Source organism: Metopolophium dirhodum, chromosome 3 (assembly GCF_019925205.1).
Source record: "Metopolophium dirhodum isolate CAU chromosome 3, ASM1992520v1, whole genome shotgun sequence".
Taxonomy (NCBI): domain Eukaryota; kingdom Metazoa; phylum Arthropoda; class Insecta; order Hemiptera; family Aphididae; genus Metopolophium; species Metopolophium dirhodum.
In genome coordinates this window covers 15,179,464-15,199,056 of record NC_083562.1, presented here as the reverse complement: position 1 = coordinate 15,199,056, position 19,593 = coordinate 15,179,464, and the positions used below count along the sequence as shown (strand labels likewise).

Here is a 19,593-nt window from a genome sequence, read left to right as displayed (position 1 = left end):
CACCTATTATGGTAAATTTTAGTTATTATAATTATAAACTGCTGTTTGTGTATATAATGGTCATCAACGTGTATGGTATTACAGATTCTGCAGGTGAATTAAAATTAATTTGATCCTATTATACGTATTAGTCGTATTACTGTATTAATAAATAGGCACCGTTTAATATTATTTAAATGAACGTTCAGCATTGATTAACGGCCAAATAAAGAATTGAGTTTGTGTGTGTATTTATTTGTACATATATTTTTACCTATTATAAATTACTTATAATATATATAGCTACTGAAAAAAATCGTTTGTAATTAAAATAACAGTGTATAACAATAACGAGTTGTAATAATAATATCAAATACAAATAACAAAATTCATGATAAATATGAATTTTTACGTAACTACCTAGGTAAAATATCAATGTACAAAATGTCAAAAAATGTTATGGGCACTATTATATAATAACTAACAAGTATATGATCATATATTTTGCATTTATTTTATACAAAGGTACATATTTTGACAGATAACTTTTTGACAACTAAAATAATATTGCCATTATATATTTGAAATATAATATAATTATTTTTTTCATATAAAAATAAGATAATTTTCAATATTATATTTGTTTTTATCTTTGAAGGCGTTGTTCAATTAATCGTGTGATACTCTGTTATCTGCTAAACGCTTTATTATATTGTATTACCTAACGATAATATGGTTTCCAACAAAAGTGCAGAATATTACACGACAGAATCTACCATATTCGTACGATATAATTTATGTAAATTTAAATATTTATAGAACTATATTTGCTTTATGCACGTGTACATAAATGTTGGAAACTCTTGTAAGATTTAAGATACCTTATACCAAACTACCAGCTAATACAATTAAAATATGTTTAAGTCGTGTGCATACGTTATTAATAAAGACAAACAATATTATTTCTCTTAGCAGTAATAATTACACGAGAAACATAAATAAACTACATAGTATAGGTACCTAGCTATATAATAGTATAGCAGTATAGTGTATAATAATGTTTAATAGTGCCCATTCATATATTTATAGAACTATTATTTGTAGTGTAAACAATAAGAGAGTACATAGAGGCCTACTTGTTTAAGCATAAAAATTACTTAAGTGATAATTTGAAATTTTAATTGGAAACGATTTCGGTAAAGAGGCCGCCGGATGCTGTTATTGTTTGTTTAAAACTGCAATAAATAATCACTGTTTGGTTGTTATCCCTTTGGAAATAGTAAAAAACTAAAAGTGACATTGTGAAGTAAATTATTACGAACCTCGACTAAAGAATTATCTCTCGTGTGCACTCAAAAAGTTTAGTTCATACAACACGCCCGTGAAATGGTAACCACTCATATTATTATAAAACTTTTGTGTGTACCTGTACCAAACAGTCAACACATAATTGTATAAGTAATAAGTAAATAGGTACGAAAAAAGGTTTATTACGCTTCACGGCATAGACTCATACTTAGTTTTAAAAAAATATATAGATATAGATAGATAAGCACAAAACAGACCACCAAAATAACAGTTATTTAAAAAAACGTTTAGACGTTTTAATGTACTAATAAATCTTCTTGTTTTTATTTGATTTTATAGTGTTATTATTCTTGAGGTTAGGTTAGGTTAATAAAATAAAATTTCATTGATTTAAATTCAAAGTTTTATTTTTATAGACACATAACATTTTTATAGACACAATATAAAATATATATATACTGTTTTTAAATGTATTGTATCTACGACCTATATTTTGTACTGCGTTGGAGATATATTAATATATTATAATTTTGTACTTTATAATATTTCAATGTTTTTTTTTTAAACATTTATAATTGTGTTTTGTATCATATGTTGTCGTCATATTATAATATAATAGACATGCCTTAATCATACATATGCATGGATACACAATTGATTATAATCGATTTTAACACAAAATATAAGCATTTATTTTAATACCAAAATAATATTATATGCTCTCATCGTATCTCGATATGGAAGAAGATTAAAAATTCGATTTATTTGCACGAGAAATACTATTCAAATTTCACCCGTCCAAATGATTTTTAAAAACTATCGGAAAAAAATAAACTTTTCTTCACTAATTCACATTCATGAATTTGAAGAAGATGAATATAATTTTGGTTTCACATACTTATTTATAATATTTATATATTTCCAGTTATGTACCTAGGTACTGAATTAATTCCGTCCTTCACCATTACATATAGGTATATGTTATATATTGTAAAATACCTTATAATAGTGATTATACAATTTTCAAACAAATATATAGTAACGGGTTCGATTTGGCCTATAATAAAATATAAATTGATTATTTTACTGGTAATTAAATATCGATATATTATAATATAGCTTATATAAATTAGGTATGTACATTATACTATATAACGACGTATTTTAAAACATTCATACTAGCCCGATTTAAAGTATTAATAAGTTTCTAGTTGATTATTCAAAGATTACTTAGCTTCGTATACTATTATAATGGGTAATATATTATAGCACATCGTACGCAATATAGTCTGTTTACAAAGTATAGTCTATAGGATATTACTAATTTACAGGTAGGGATGAAATTATTAAGAAGACTATATTGAAACTAATAAAGTGCCCTTACAACTATTACGGTTTCGTACGGTCATGTATTTACGCAGTTTATTTAGAATGTTGTAATCTTGTATAAACTAACAAAACAGTGAACATTTCAGAACATAAATTTGATGTGCGAAAAAACACAAGCAGAATAATTATCCATCTTAAATATAATAACGAACCTAATTATAAAATAATTTTTCGATTTTAAATTTAAATTAATACGGACAAATATGAGATTCGCGTCTCTATAGTATACCTATACTTAAATGTCATAAATTCGCATTTTTAATTTTGGACATTTGCACAATTACACCTGCGAATGATTATCATTACAATATAATATTATGGACCTGTAAAGCCATTACCGAGTTTTAGTTTTCAATTTATAGTGGTGGGCTGAGTGAAACTTTTTGAGCTATTTTTGGTATACCACAAATGTTTTTTTTTTTAAATACAAGTAAAATTAATAACAAAAAAAAAGTGAGGGAAGTAAGTAACCACTCTGCTACATACAGTAGGTGTTAATATTGTACCTAGTCATTGATTTAATGTAATTGAAGTGCGTACTATGTGTTAAATTTGAATTCAATGATAAATCATTGCGTATACGAAAAATAAAATTATTGTAGGTGAAGATGGTCTGTCAGCCTCACACGTCATATTTAAAAATACAAAATAACCGGCTGCTATTATAGTCCATACGTATAAAATAATGTCTCCAACAAAATGGCCGCCAATCGTTATCTAAGAGGTATATAAGTATATAACATTGTTACTTATCAATACTATACAGTATACAACATAAATATACCTTTTAGACCTTTTAGTTAATGATGGCAGCCATTTTATTGGCGTCAATAATAATACCGATGTCAGCTATCTAGTATTTTTATATATCTGTGGTCAGCCTATAATACTATATAATATGAGTATATATACTTAAACTTTATATATATTTCATGATATATTTATAATGCTATTAAACTAATTAATTTTACGATTAACAATACGGTAAGTTGAATTTTTTTTACGAAAACATTGCATTTGAAAATGTCATTGTGTGTATTAGTTAAAATATTATACGTTAAAAGTTTCAAGTGCCGAAGAATAATATTTTTGAATTACAACAAAATAATTAAACTCGTTATTCTTTATTTAAATATTTAATTTCCTCCAAATTTTAATTTAAAATAACTTTAAATAAAATTGTGTACGTACATTTTACAGATTTTTTTTAGATTTTTCAAGCCTTATTAGCTATAAAAGTTAAATTTTTCATAATTTTTTTACTACAAAATAATTTGCATATTTTTGCAAATTTGACAAATTTTTTCAACATTTGAACTTCAATTGCTTATAAGAAAAAACGTGGCAATATATTTTAAATATTTTAAAATGGCTATAATAACATTATACGAGAAACCTTGGATTATATTTTCAAGCTTTTCACCGATCGAAAATTGTTTTATCAACATTTATAGAAAAAAAAATTTAAAATGTAACATGTCTATATAGATACATGAGTCCAAATATTTTGAAAATGTTATCATGTATAGAAAATTAAATATAAACATTTGGTGAATAATTCAAGCGTCCAAGGTTATTAGCTTTAGAATAACAAAAAACATTTTATTAAAACCTTGCATAATCCTAGGGTTTTCTTAATTTTTTTTCTCAATTATTTTTAAAAATACTGAGTCTTTTACTTTTGACCCCCTAAAGTACCAACTAGATATAATTTACCCCCTCCCCCCCCCCCACAAGTTTAAAATCTGATGATTTTTTTCTACTAAAAAAAGGCCTCCAGACTAAATAAAAACACACATCATTGTAATAAAAATCAAATACATTAAAATCAATACATTCAATTCAATATGCTCAGAATATTAAATTGTAATAGGTAATCCATCGAGAAATGTGCTGTACACCTACCCAGTTTCCAAAAATTTAAACATCAACCACAAAATTATTATATGGTAAATTAGGTTGTAAAATTATTATGATAATATGTGATACGCGTGACTTTGAAATGTTTATATTATATTATATTAATTATTATACTCGACAACAACTGTCTTATATAATTTACATCACCGTTAAGTTAAACTATACAAACATCCATTAAATTATAATTATTATTAAAGAACTGTGAACCGTATATTATGACGGGGCAAATAGATATGGCCGACGATTGTAGTATACTTGGTGTATTTTATGTTTGTGTGTGTATGTATTACAGCGCTCGTAAATTAAATCGAAAACAAAGTACGTGCCACACACACACACACACACACACACACAACACACACACGCACGCACACACACAAATACGCACTATATAATACGATCCGGTAGAAAAACAAAAAGGTATAATAGTGCAAATGGGATACTGCAGTTATGTTTGGACGAGGGGGGGGGGGGGTGCGATTTTATTATTATTATTTTAATATTTATACACATCCAAAGGTACCTACGCACTACGCCGGCGATCCGACAGATGATACGAGTGGTTTGCCGCTGTTTATTGTACTTTGTTAAAACCGTTCGTTGCTGCATAGCGGCGTTCCGGCTGTTTGTTCTATCGGTATAATATAATAATAATAATAATGCGTGTGTGTATATGTTCCTCCAACGATAAATCAATTTTGAGCTTTCTATTTTTTTTCCAACCACCTACTCCTCCTCCTCCTCCCACATCACCCACCCGGGTTTTCCGTGAATTCAACACTCCCCGCCCGCCACTCGGCCACCATTGCCGATTACTGTACATGCACCGTATCAGAATCGTTTCGCGAATTATTGTTTTCGAATTTATTACGCCCGTCACGCTCGCGGCACATAACGCCGCCGCCGCTGGATCGATGTCTAGACCCCTATCGGAAACGATTAAAAAAATATAATATTAAAAAACACGTGGAAATAACGAATAAAATCAAACCATTTTTCATATACAGTTGAAGGATATATTATTATTATTTTTGTTTTAAAATCGCATTATTCTGTTACACGACGTAATCGGCATAATACTACATGTAACGAATGATAACAATAATATAATAATAATAATAGTAATGGGGAGAAAAACTGCAAAATATATTTTATTGTATACGTGTAATACGGTCGCGCGTTAAGCGCACCCACGTCTGCGTCGTAATATACGACGTATATATATATAAATGCGCATTACAAAAAAAAAAAAAAGGATGTATAATTTATTTTTTCCCCCAAAAAATTATCTGTGTAGTTTTTTTCCTGGTAAGTAAACGCATATATAGTGGCCTCGGTAATGTGCAAAAACACACTTTTTTCACACCACCGCACGGTTGATTTATTCGTTAACGTGTGGTCAACATCACAACGCGCGGCCGTTGTATAATAAATTATTTTAGTATTATTACTATTATTAAACATATGGGGCATATAATAATATAGGAATACCCCCCCTCCCCCCACCCATACATCACACATTTTTGCACGTGATTGCGTCGCTTATTTGGATCAATCGTCCCGGGGCGGCACCAGCCGATAAATGTCCAAAAAATCCTATTCCCTCACGCGTGGCTGCGTGGGTGCGTAAATATATAATATATCGGGACTTTAGGTGGACACTTTAATCTTTACTGGCAAAAATGCTATTTCGATCTAAACGGTAGATAACATTACGAGTAGTTAAAGTATAATCGGATTTCAATTCTTCTATAAAGAAAAATAAACTAGTTGGATTAGGCTTAAAATCGGTTGTATAATATTATGTCGTGTACGGTCGTAAAGAATAACTTTCCTTTAGAATCTAAACAGAAATAATAAGCTGTACAAATTAGATTTAAGTACAACTTTATATCGTGTTATAATTTGTGAAAATATTTTTTAGTTATCTTTTGTATAATGTTTAAATTATATACCTAGAGTATATTTATATAATTTGTTGTACCTATATCACATTACTAAATATAAGATATTTTTGTAAAATAAAAATTGTTATTTTCGTTAAAATTACATAATAAAATTAGGATACAGCACTGCTTCTACTATTTCAATATGTCTCATGTCTTACATTGTTTAGATAAGGTTTTTTATAATTTATGAGATTGGTCACATCTGAGTTTACCCTTAATGTACTACCTAATATTTAAACGAGTTTCGTTCGTTTAATCAGATGTAAATTAATTCATAGAAAGCTGTTAAAATATTAAAATTTGTAACTAATAATAAATTATATTTTAATTTTGCCTTACTAGGCTATAATACGCCTATTAAAAAAGCAAAAAAATATTACACGTAATTCGCCTAATATAATGCAACTTAGCATTTTTGAAATTCATTATTTTTATTATTAGAACAATTGTTCAAATATTTTTTTAGTAAGCTTTATCAGGTATTCATATATATCTACCCCATCGTTAATTTTGCATTAGCTTAATAAAATGTACTGTTTATTTTTGTTATTAATATTTTGAAGTGTTTACGTTTATAATATACATATATCAATCAAAGAATCTTCAAACTAAAGTTAAAATCAAACGACACATTTCAGGTTCATTGACAAAATTTTGAGAAGGTAAACACTGAATCTTTGATCGTATTTAACTAAATTTATATAGCGTAAACATTTGTTATTTTAGCTACAATAATATTGGCTTTACAATCAGAGCTTTGCATAACTGTGAAAAAACAAAACATGTTATTCAGAAGTCTATAGTAGCAATGCCTAACAATACTACGGAATCATATCGAATGTTTGTTCATATTATATAAATATACACATCATTAAATAAATTTAAATTTAAATTAAACATTTTTCTTCAAAATACACAATTTTTTTAATAATTTGTTGTGTTCCACTTTGGTTTGCTTCCGATATAAAGTTTGACTAGTTTTGATAGGATGTTCTTAGGGTAAGACACTGGTACAACTTTACCTTGGCTCTAAACTTTATTAATAAAAGAAAATACATCACTTTTTAAATTATTTCCTATTTAACACTGCGATAGTAGTAATATATATATATATATATAATATATTTTATACTCGGAAGCTGTTCATCTTATAGTGTCAATCGTGAATGTCCTAATTTGCAAATGAAACCGACAGAGGCTTAGAATATTACATTTTAAGATGCGTAATTTCATATAAAATACGTATATTGTGTATATATTCATATAAAAGTATAGCATTTTTTTAAAAAAAATCAAAATTAATCCATACGAGTGGGCAGGCAGAATTTCCCGTTCAAATAAATTCTACGAACACAGTTAATAGGTATGGAAATTAAATACGTCAAACTTAGTAATACTCTACTTGACTCGGCTACCCACGCAGTATATTTGTATGCAATTTACCGCTTCTGGTGTATTATATTATATATTTGTGTGTGATGTTATATTATCTGGTAAAATTATTATTATACAATTCCCGTAGGTACATTATTGAAACGTCATTTGCATATATGCCATTTTGCAGGGATTCATCAAACACAACAAACCCTTGGCGATAGAAAGGTGTTCACCAAAAGCTCTTCTTATTGACTATTGTCGTTATGTGTGTAAGGCTGTTTATTAACTTTTTATAGGGGCGATGCTCAATTTATTCTTATGCCATTATTTTTGTTGTTCACTATATTATTATACACACTCGTCAATTTCGTTCAATATTTTGTGTATGGTATATTGTCGTATTGGTATGACGTGAAAACGTGGTCGAAAAATCTATGCCTGTCCAATGATATAATATGAAGATATGACATAAATATAATTTATTAATAACACTATAACAGCTGTATTATAAGCATAATATCCATATTAACATTTGTCTCAGAATAATAATTTGCTATATTCTCTTCTTCGTAAACACGAATCAAGGTCAGGTTCTGCATAGTACAAGTCATATTCACACCTTCACACCTTCACCTTGCACAATATGTATGTCACATCGCTCTACGGTGGTATTGGCTCAAAAGTTAATAACAATAAGTTATTAATATGTTCTTGTATACTATATATTAAAATAATAAAATATTAATAATATTGTATACTACATGTTCAACAAAAATTAAATAAACTACGTTGACCTACATTAATACTAATAGTAAAATACTAAAATGAATTACTTTGATACCTTCATGAAAATGTGTATTTATTAGTTAGTAATATAGATTGACGGTCTTCGCTCAGGATCGTTTTTTTTTTCAATTATTTTCATTAAAATAAAATTTAACATAATAATATAATATCATACATTGATTTACTCGACCAGGAAGTATACCGTCGTACAGCAGATCGGTTACCTACTTTTCTTATTTTATTTCAACACTTTCTTGTAGTTTTATACTTAGATACACTTAGCTAAACTACTTAAAAAATCGAAAAATGCCCAACTATTTTCATTTTAATAGACATAGCAACTTGAAACTTTATGAAAACTGTAGATAAAAGTGTTTAATACTTTTGAAAAATTCTTCTTCGCTTAAATATTAATTAAAAATTGTTACTACGTATTTAAGTGATTTTTAAAATATACATTTTTTAACAAAATCAAATTAACCCAGCTGTCATACATGAGACCTTAAACTAAACTTCAAGTATACTTTAATAGATACCTAAAATAAAAAGTATATACATATAAATGTACGTATTATACCTACGCTGCACGGACGATCTTCGTGAGCGGTGTTCGTTTTGCAATCCAACGCGTCTTCCATTATAATAATTTAATTTTTTTTTAACAGTACCCCTACTTTTAGTTGTAACTTTTCAGTAGATTTTTCTGGCACTTAATATAACTTAGTAGAACCAATCAAAAAAATACCTTCTACATAAATGTTCCGTTTTAATTTTACCGCTTTTTTCATTAAGAACGCATAAAGACTTGCCGGACTGTAGAAAAAAGTTTATGAAATTTCAATAATACAACACGATAGCCTTCGGTAGAAATATTGTAATTTGGGATTGGAATTTCCAACTGGGGGCTGGAAAATAACGTGACGTTTAATGACTGACCTTTTCGTAAAAAAATAAAATTAATAATGTGCATAAAAAATGTATTGGGACCGCAGTCGGGTTAGTAGCGGTAATCGATTAATTTAATTCAGTTTACATTTTGACAAATATTCGTTTATTCTGACCGGTATGCACGTACCGTGACGACCGTGCATATTATATACATATATAGTATACATACTACACACGCGTATATTATAGTCAAAGACTAAAGTTCGTTGAACAGGAACAAACAAAACTTGTACGCACAAATTCGGCCACGAGGGAAGTGACATGGAAGGGATCGAGGGGATCTTCGTCAAATAACAGGCACACTCACACACACTCGCGTACGTATATACAGCGAGTTTGGCCGCGGACGAAGAAGTTCGGATCGTCACCGACCCCTGTTTTATAGACCATCTATCTTTTGTGTGTGTGTACTTCATATTATATGGCTTTCTCCTGACGACGTTCTAAGAACGGTTTTCACCTCCCCTCTCCCTCCCCGTCTTGGTCCACGTACTTTAAATAACGCACCACTAACCGGTACAAACACACACACACACACTCGAGTGTAAACTTTTATGTGAAACTTATAACGCTAGGAAGTTTGGCACAAGGTCAAGAGGAATTATTTTATTTGTCTCGACAACGATGCGCTAAACGGACTTCCTCAAAAACGCGACTTTCTCGTACGCGAAATAGCATAATAATATATGCGAATAACTATGTGCACATACTTGCTGGCTAATGTAGTTCTCATATATTATGGTTCGTGTGTGTTCGGTCCTTCGGTCGACCGTAAGTGTTTGTCACAGCTGTAAATCGAGTGCGTCACGTGGTTTCTTAAAAATACATAATTTCAATCAGACGCGGGTGTAGAAATGAAAAAATCGTAGTGTTATTGATATGACACGATGTACATCGTGATGATAATAATAATAATAATAATAATGATGAGTGGAGTCAGTTTTTTACAATCATCTGGTTATTTTCCCCTGAAAACACTTTTGTTGGGGTTATACCTAATAATGCTCCAATCGGGTTGAGAATAGTCGGTCGATCGTAAATTAAACAAGGATGGACGATGGTAGTTATACGTACTAATTTATCAAAATTGGAAAAATTCAAACAGTTCATAAAAAAAAAGTTGTGTAGAACTAAAAAGATTAAAACTGTGTAATTTTCGGTAAATCTTAAATTGTATACAGAGCGTAGCAGAAATAACTGACACTTGCTGTAATGAACTAAAAATCTATGTAGTAACTTTTGTTCTTAACAATTTTGTAAGGCATTTCTTTCAAATTTAGATCATTGTATAATAAACTATGGACGCGGAGAAAAAGTTTCGGTGGTCACCACCGTTTATGTTTAAGACCAGTCAGTCAACGCAGTAGAAGTCAAACGGTGGGAGGAGGTGAGGGGCAAATATCCCCCCCCCATGACCTTTTTATCAATATTTATGATCTTATAACCATATTATGTTATATTTTTAACGATCAAATAGTGCTTGTGAAAAAATCTACCATATCCCCCCCCCCAAGATGACATAATCATAATATGACACCACTGAGCCAATGACAAATATCGCAGTTACAAGCTGCAGCTCACAAGCAAGCTGAACGGTCACATGCATCATTAGGTTAACTCTCGAGCAGGTAACCGCCGCGCGCCCGTAATTTCCGTCGTCGGTCAGTATCAGTTTAAGGAAAACGCGGTCATCGCCGGCCTTTTTCTCCGCGTCCATCGTTCGATTCGCATTCCGGTCAGCGAATGCGTATCATTGTGGTGTCTGATGCAGTGATGCGCCGTCGCTCGTGACAAGGCAGTCAAGGCGGTGCCTCATATTATAGAGTTTCCATATTGTAGGTATACAGTGCCTACCGACAATTTCCAAAGACGCGTCGATTATGCATTGAGCGATCGTCGCTCGTTAGTAAAACAAACGATAAATATGTGGGACGGCGTATAAGAATAAGACATGATCGGTTCCTACTCCGTGTACTGAACATATCGATTTCAAACGATGCTGCGCCGTCGCCAAACGCTTGTTGTCCCTCCGTATACACTCGTGGTTCCAGTTTTAGTGATGCGTCATGCCGTGCACGGTGCACAGATTTATTTTGATTTCATACGTCCGCTTTTGTAAGCAACACGGCACATCATATCAAAACATCTAATCGAAATAAAACTGTTTTTTCCTAATATGTTATGGGCTAATTTTAACCAATTTTATAGCTAATGCACTGCACCTTACACGTGCACCTATATCGTGTGACCTACGGGACAAAGTCTTCAGAATTGTAATTGTGGCAATGGCACTATATTATATTATTATTTGAATTATAATAACATAATTGTTAAATTTTACTATAGAATAAAATCTGAAAGTATTTATTTGGATACTTGGAAACTAAATTAATCAATTTATTTGTATAGTACCAACCTTACAATGATCAAAAGTTACAGCAAATTGTTTAAATTTAATATTGGAGAAACACTAATTAGAAAATAAAAAAGTATTCTTAAATATATTTTAATACAATAAATAGCAAGTAATTTAAATTACTCCAGGCTTGAATAGAAATGGGTTTCATAATGTGTAAAAACACTGTAACACTATATGGTTCGCTGAACCTCAATTTTAATGTTCAATAAGAAAAAAATGCAATATTATAATATAAAAGATCACGGTAGGTATATACTAAAAGTCTCCACATCCCAAGTATAAAATGATGCTATGAATATAATTAATTTTTAAAAATGGCATTACATTATTTGTGAATTGTTTGTTATTTCATTCATGATAATATAATATGTTCCATTTTTTAAAAATTATAATTCACTGTTGGGCTGCTGAATAAGTACCTACATTTCTAGAAATAAAATGTCATTATGTTTCGGTACAGCATTTTTATTTCTGTATAATAAATTTGTGTCATTATTTTATGGAAAAAACAAAAAAAATTATAATTTATTTTGGTATACTTACTCGTATTGTATACTATATGAATATAGTAATATATTAATACAAATAATAACTTAGTGTTACACGCTATGTGAATCGACAAAATAATTTACTGATTTTGTGTTCAATAAGTATTCAACAAGAATAAAAATTGTTTAATAAGTTGATATCTGGTATATTTGAATAAACCATTATAATTTCATAGTATATAATATTAATCTCCATTTTAATATAATATAATATATTTATATAGGTTGAATGAAAAAAATAATAATGTAAATACTAGATTCTTCGCTCATATTTGTCACTCCATGTTTGCATATAGATACATTTGTACCATTATCATAAATTTGATCATTTTTATGAATAATTACTGATTTACATATAATAATCGCAATAAAAAAACGATTCCAAATACGGATTATGCAAAAATGTCCTTTTATACTTTAGGTACCTACTAAAAATATATAGATACAAATCTCTCGATTCATGTCAAATCTAAAATCAACTAGAATCCATTTAAAAAATGATTCTTCTATAATTTATGTTTTACACTTTCACACACATAAATTAACCATCTTATATTTGGTAACAAATTCATTTTTTAATTTTTTTTTACCATTTAAGATATAAAATTGTCTATTGTATACTTGTATTACGATATGAACAGAAAATTAAATAAGAAAGAATAAAAAATAATAAAATAAAAACAGTAGTCTTAGACAGTTTTAGACTATACTATTATAATATACTAATCCACATTGAGTGAATTCCATCCGACCAACTGTAGGGCACAGTATAATATTGCTTCAACAAAGTCTTTAAAATTAATGACCGTATCTTTTTACTTTACAGCTCGAATGTCATCAATTTTCTCAAAGCCATTTTCTTTTAGCGTTGTAAGTGTTATGTCATAAAATATAACTAATACTTTTTTTCACAGCAAATATGATAATTTAATTAAACGATCGAAAATCAAAATTAATTTGACGATAAAAACGATGCCGACATTTTACATATTATAGCAAATTGATAGTAATTCTAAGCATAATATGCTGATGATACAATCAATAATAAAATAATATAATACGGTGCAAAGATTCAATTTAAATATAAAATTATTTTCAAATCCATAAGTTACTTTTGTTTTTATTAGTCTGGAGCTATAGGCCGCCCGAAGTTGTACAATATAATATTACATACATATTTATTTTGGCAATATTATATTAGACTTTCTACTAAAGTAGGCACCAGCTACTAACTCGTAGTATTATATATAATAACCTATAATTTAGTAATATTATCAGGATGCCTTAATTATACAATATAATATAATAATCTGTGTAGTGTTTATAGGTAAAATGTCTTGTAGGTTAAATACTTAAATGTGATAGGCACCCAATTAGTCATCTAATCTATACGACGCAACGGCATAAACGGTAAACATCACGCACAATAAAATTACGATCAGACCTAATATTTGGTTACGAACGTTTACCTATTTATTATATTATATAGGCCCCGTTAATCCTCGTCTTGCTTATAGACGTCTTCGGGGAAACCTGTTGCTTGAATTTCACTGGTTTACTTACCCTATGCATAAAACAAATCGTATATGCCGACACAACCAGCTAACTGTGCAGTGCTAATCGCCAGTGCAACAAACAATAAGGCGCGCGTAAACACATCAATAATATTGTGCTCGGACCGGAAACACCGGCGGAAGTCCGGAAGTTTTTGGTGTCGAGTAGGATATTATATAAGAACGAGTCGCAGAATCATTCACGGTTCCAGAAATATTATTATTTATAAATGGCACGTGTAGATTTTTACGAGAGCACTTTTCTTTTGTGCGGATTCTGTGCGGGATTATGTGCAACGTGAGATAAATTCGAGAAAACAAAAATACCGGCACGAACGATTCTCTCGAAATATATTACTATAGGTATATCAGTGTAATTATAATCTTTTGAGTTTCTCTCGCGTTTTATTTTTAATTATGATGAATCACTATAATACTGGTGCAAATTTCTCGTACCGAAACCTACCAAAGTATTAAATGATAAAAATATGCTAGGGATTTATTTATTTTTTCATTCCAAAAATACTGTATATTATTATAATATTATTAATACGGCTGGATAAAAATTTAGAGTGATGACATACGGAAAATAAAAATACCTGATATTCTTCCTCCGAGCGTTTAAAATTCGCGGAAGACAGTTTGGTATAATAATAATAGCCATTAATTAATAAAATATTCATAATAATACTTATAATATAGGATGTGCGGTGTATCATATTATTATATAGGTACATTCATTGGATAGTACGAATAAAATATCATAATTGGTGTTATAACTCCATTATAAAATATATAGGATTACAGAAAGGCCATTCACGATTCACTACTAAAGGAGAAGAATGAATAATGCTATATAAGCTATCTGAACAGATATTATTCAAGTATAATGAGCACATTTTGACACAAAAGTAAACTTTTAAAATATTAACGGTCTATATTGAAATATGATTTAAATAATAGTTGAAAGTAAAATTAGTAAAGAATATTGTTGAAACTATTTATATCCTTAAACATTTGCTTGAGAGGACGTTACACCGAAGTTTGTCATATCCGTCTTACAAGTGCGTAACATAGCAAATTGTATGCTTAACAGAACACGTTTAGCTCCGTTGGCTTAACAATTTGAGTGCATTTACCTCTTATAAAATTTAAAGGTAAGATTATTATCTAAGCAATCTCGTGGGTTTTTCATTATATTTTAATATTAAAGTGAGTTATGAGTATTTTAAAATTGTAAATTGTTTGTACATCTTAAAATACTCATAACTCGCTTTAAAAGTAAAATATAATAAAAATCTGATGAGATTGCCTGGATTATATTCTTACCTTTAAATTGTATGAGATATCTTATAGTGATACTGAGTCATACTGCGCAATCACCAATAATTATTAAATTGTACAATATTATGATATTTTGTGTGTTGTACCTTGTACACAAGTCACAAAGTAAGTGCTTCTTTGGATTGTGTGCCCGTGTCTACGGTTATTAAATCGATTTGGCAGTTGTTTTCAATAATAGCTCTCGTCAGAAAATATAATAACACATTTTTTTAAATTATGGATATAAGTTGAAGACTTCTTAAGTGAAATGCCTAACACATAATAATATCAAGTATATACTGTCCTATAAAAACCACTTATAACTTATAAGTAGTATGTAATATGTATATTTATATTGTATACCATGAATCATAATAAATAATGCGCGTACTGCACATAAGAAGTTTAGACAGGACAAGTAGGTACCAAATTTAAAACTAAAAACTGTTGTGTTACGGTATGTCGATCGGAAAAATAAATATTGAAAAATAAAAATGTATAATATTTACTTTCAACTTTGTATACTTTATAGTTTTATACTTTAAATTTTTAAATACAACTGCTCAAGTGTGAATAGTATAATTTGTGAAAACAGTAGGTAAACACGCATACAACCGAAATTCAGATAAAATGAAAAAATACTTTTTATACGGGCACAAAAGTAATTGTTAGAACTAAAAAACACGAATGAAACATAAGATGTCATGATAAAACACTATATATGAGCAAAAGAAACCGAGTAGGCACCTATATAACCAGCTATACTGACATTGATCTAATTATAATATTCGGTGTATTCAGTATTTCCGCGGTGGTGTTTCTATTTGCATTTTGCGCACTAAGCAAAACGCTTTTATCTTTGACTACGTGTTCCTCAAAATATAGAGGAAATACGTGATTTTTTTTCAACGACGTGTGTTTTATTTAAAATTGTGAAATGCATAAAGCATAATGTATATTGTAATGTAGCGCTTTGCAGGCTTTGTGCTTTCGTCAGCTGTATGTTGTACAAAACTGTTTAATGTTTGGAATATATTATAATATTATGTTAAATCAACGTTTTCTTGTCGGTAGGGTATGTAAGTCGTTCATAGTTCCTACATGTATAATATAATAATGATAGTAATGATTAATGAATTATGACACATTGACATACCTAGTACTTACAACCTACTATAATAAATACATTTTTTTTTTTTATTATATTATTATTATTTCATTAGTAGTTTTATCTAAAATATCTTTATAGCCTTTATATAGGTAGTATTTATTGGTTTCATTCGGTTAGTGCGTTTTTATAGTTTATTACCCATTATTTTATATTTTTATATTATAATAACTTATATACCTTTAATACAGAGTAAACTAAATAAAGTATATTAGGTATAATAAAAAATGTATAATATACATATACAATATTATAATATAATAATAATAATAATACAATTTATAAGTTATTATATCGTTTTACAACAAAACCGATTACTATCAAAATAGTAGGTAGAACTTATACGACCTACCTACTTATACATAGTCATAATATATATTATAAAGTGATAATATAGATTAAACTTATCTATGTAGAAACCTATACGTAAACAAGTTGCTTAAATATACTAAAATATTATCAACTCAATAACGCCTGTAGGTATGATATAATAGTGTTTGTATATAGATACTTGAATACTTGATTGATCTCCGAAGTTGAGGTAAATATTCGGAATAATAATGAAAAAAATAAAAAAGTTGATACGTTTATAACAATATTATACTTAACAAATTACAAATGTATATAAATACAAAAAAAAATATACCTATAAGTTATAATAAATATTTTGGAATATTTTTATTTTTGGTCGTTAGTACTCATTATAATCGTGTAGTCGTGTAGTCATATTTTTACGATAAGAACTTATATAACTTATATAACTTTATTACAATATTAGCCATTAGCCATACAAGTGGTAGGTCTGAAATCCGAATAGTTTATTTATCTATGTATATAATATTTATGTATTTTGTATCTATTATCTATATTCGAAGGGTTCCATGCAATTATAAGTATGTAATATTACAGTACTATATAATTGTACTATACTGCTTACGAGTCACGAGTGCTGATAGTGACGGTGCGGGACAGTCAGACAGCAAGAGAGTGAATCAGTGAGACAGAGAAAATAAAAGAAATCGTCAGCGAGTTGCGAGTACAAAACTTACTGATGAATTATAATGATCTTTTTAATAATATTTTTCGTCGTAGGAGCGATATATGAACGATTCACCTTCTCTGGCCACCTTATGATTTCACCCTCCTTGTCAGACAACTGATGAGTCAAAGTCGTTGTTCATTTTATGGTTTTACAAGATGTCTTTTCATCGAAAATTTCATGTGAGGCTTGGTGGTCTAGGGGTATGATTTTCGCTTAGGGTGCGAGAGGTCCCGGGTTCAAATCCCGGCCAAGCCCGAATAATTTTTTTCACTTTTTTCTTCTTTTATTTTTTAATCTCTATCGATTTATTTTTAACAGAAGCGACAAACACGAGTGACATGACGAATTTTGTATGACGTGGTACTAACGAGTTGTATTCATTTTTTATACTTCCAATAAAATATTTCTTTGTTATATTTGTGGTTATTCTTATAGTTAAAAACGCGACTCATTTACCACGTGGCTTGGTGGTCTAGGGGTATGATTTTCGCTTAGGGTGCGAGAGGTCCCGGGTTCAAATCCCGGCCAAGCCCAATTAATTTTTTTGTTTTTTTTTCGGAATAAAATAATCACTCCGATGTTTTATTTTAATATTATAATAATAAATTAACAAATATTATATTTTTATTGTGATCAAACGCGTTAAAATATTGTGTCATTATTATAATTGTTTTTATATTTTATCCATTCACCTGCAAACACATATTTGCGTTAGTTATATTTTTAAACATTATCTAGGTGTAATAACTACTTTAAGTAGGTATCTATTATTATTTTTTTAGTCGGTTTACTATATCTGTTAATATATAATAAAAATAATATTTATATATATATAATATATATACATATATTATATTTCCGTAAAGTATTACGTTTGCGGAAAAAGCTTTCAATCAATATACACATATTATATACTATATTATCGTATCGTATACTCGTCGTATTATATTATATTATATACCTACATAACATATTATGTTATAAAATATAATAAACGTCTGCATTAAGAACGCAATACAAACTTTTAACGGCTTGAAGAAGAACCTATGCGTTTAAGGTGTTTGCGTGTCATTCAAATCATTATTTCTGCGTCGTTATACGTTGGTACAATCTGTTTTTCAAAAGTATTCTGATCAATTTCAATATAAATGTCAACGTACATTCCGTACCGTTACCTACATACATATTAATATATTATTATAATGTTATATATACGGCTATTTTATATACCGATATAATATGGCAACGTATACTTAAATAGTATATTTCCTATAGCCAATAAGTATATGGAAGACGAAAATATAGCAGAATATTAAATAGGACGTAATAGCTAGGTTGGAGTATAATATCATCGCGTCAAATAACATGTTATGTTATTTGGCAAGTCCTTAAAAAGTAGAATTAACAATAATTAATATTAATCCGTTCAGTATTTTTAATTACTATTCTACGATTCGATTATCTAATATCTGATAGTCAAATTTAATTTACCATAAAATATTTGATTTCGCGCCTTGGAGACCGAATGACATAAATGCGGTCAGGCGCAGTAAACAGTTGCTGTCATACATTCATATTTCATACCATGTTATTTTGCAATGGTCATGGTGTATTGGTGTATATCTCGTATCTACTATGTTATACATAAGTAATTATATTATAATTTATCAGCATCTATATAGACAGTAAAGTTGGTAAACTCAGTATTATGCATTTATGCATGTATTGTAGTCGGCAAGACAATATAATATAAGATGCACAAAAAACCAATCCACGCGTTAATTCCGTGTAAAAAAAATCGTTGCATTAAAAGTTATGATATCATATTATACTGCGCTAAGTATACCAAACATAACAATTACTCATTGCTGTAATATTATACAC

At 29.1% G+C, this 19,593-nt stretch overlaps 1 protein-coding gene and 2 non-coding genes across 3 annotated transcripts in view; 2 read left to right on the top strand and 1 right to left on the bottom strand.

The window, feature by feature from the left end:
* LOC132942049 (discoidin domain-containing receptor 2-like) overlaps window positions 1-19,593 on the bottom strand; it is a 278,081-nt gene that overhangs the window by 105,422 nt on the left and 153,066 nt on the right. The window lies entirely within an intron of this gene.
* Trnap-agg (transfer RNA proline (anticodon AGG)) lies at window positions 17,893-17,964 on the top strand. Its single transcript has one exon. It is a non-coding gene; the product is annotated as a tRNA-Pro (tRNA).
* Window positions 18,171-18,242, top strand: Trnap-agg (transfer RNA proline (anticodon AGG)). The gene has a single exon. It is a non-coding gene; the product is annotated as a tRNA-Pro (tRNA).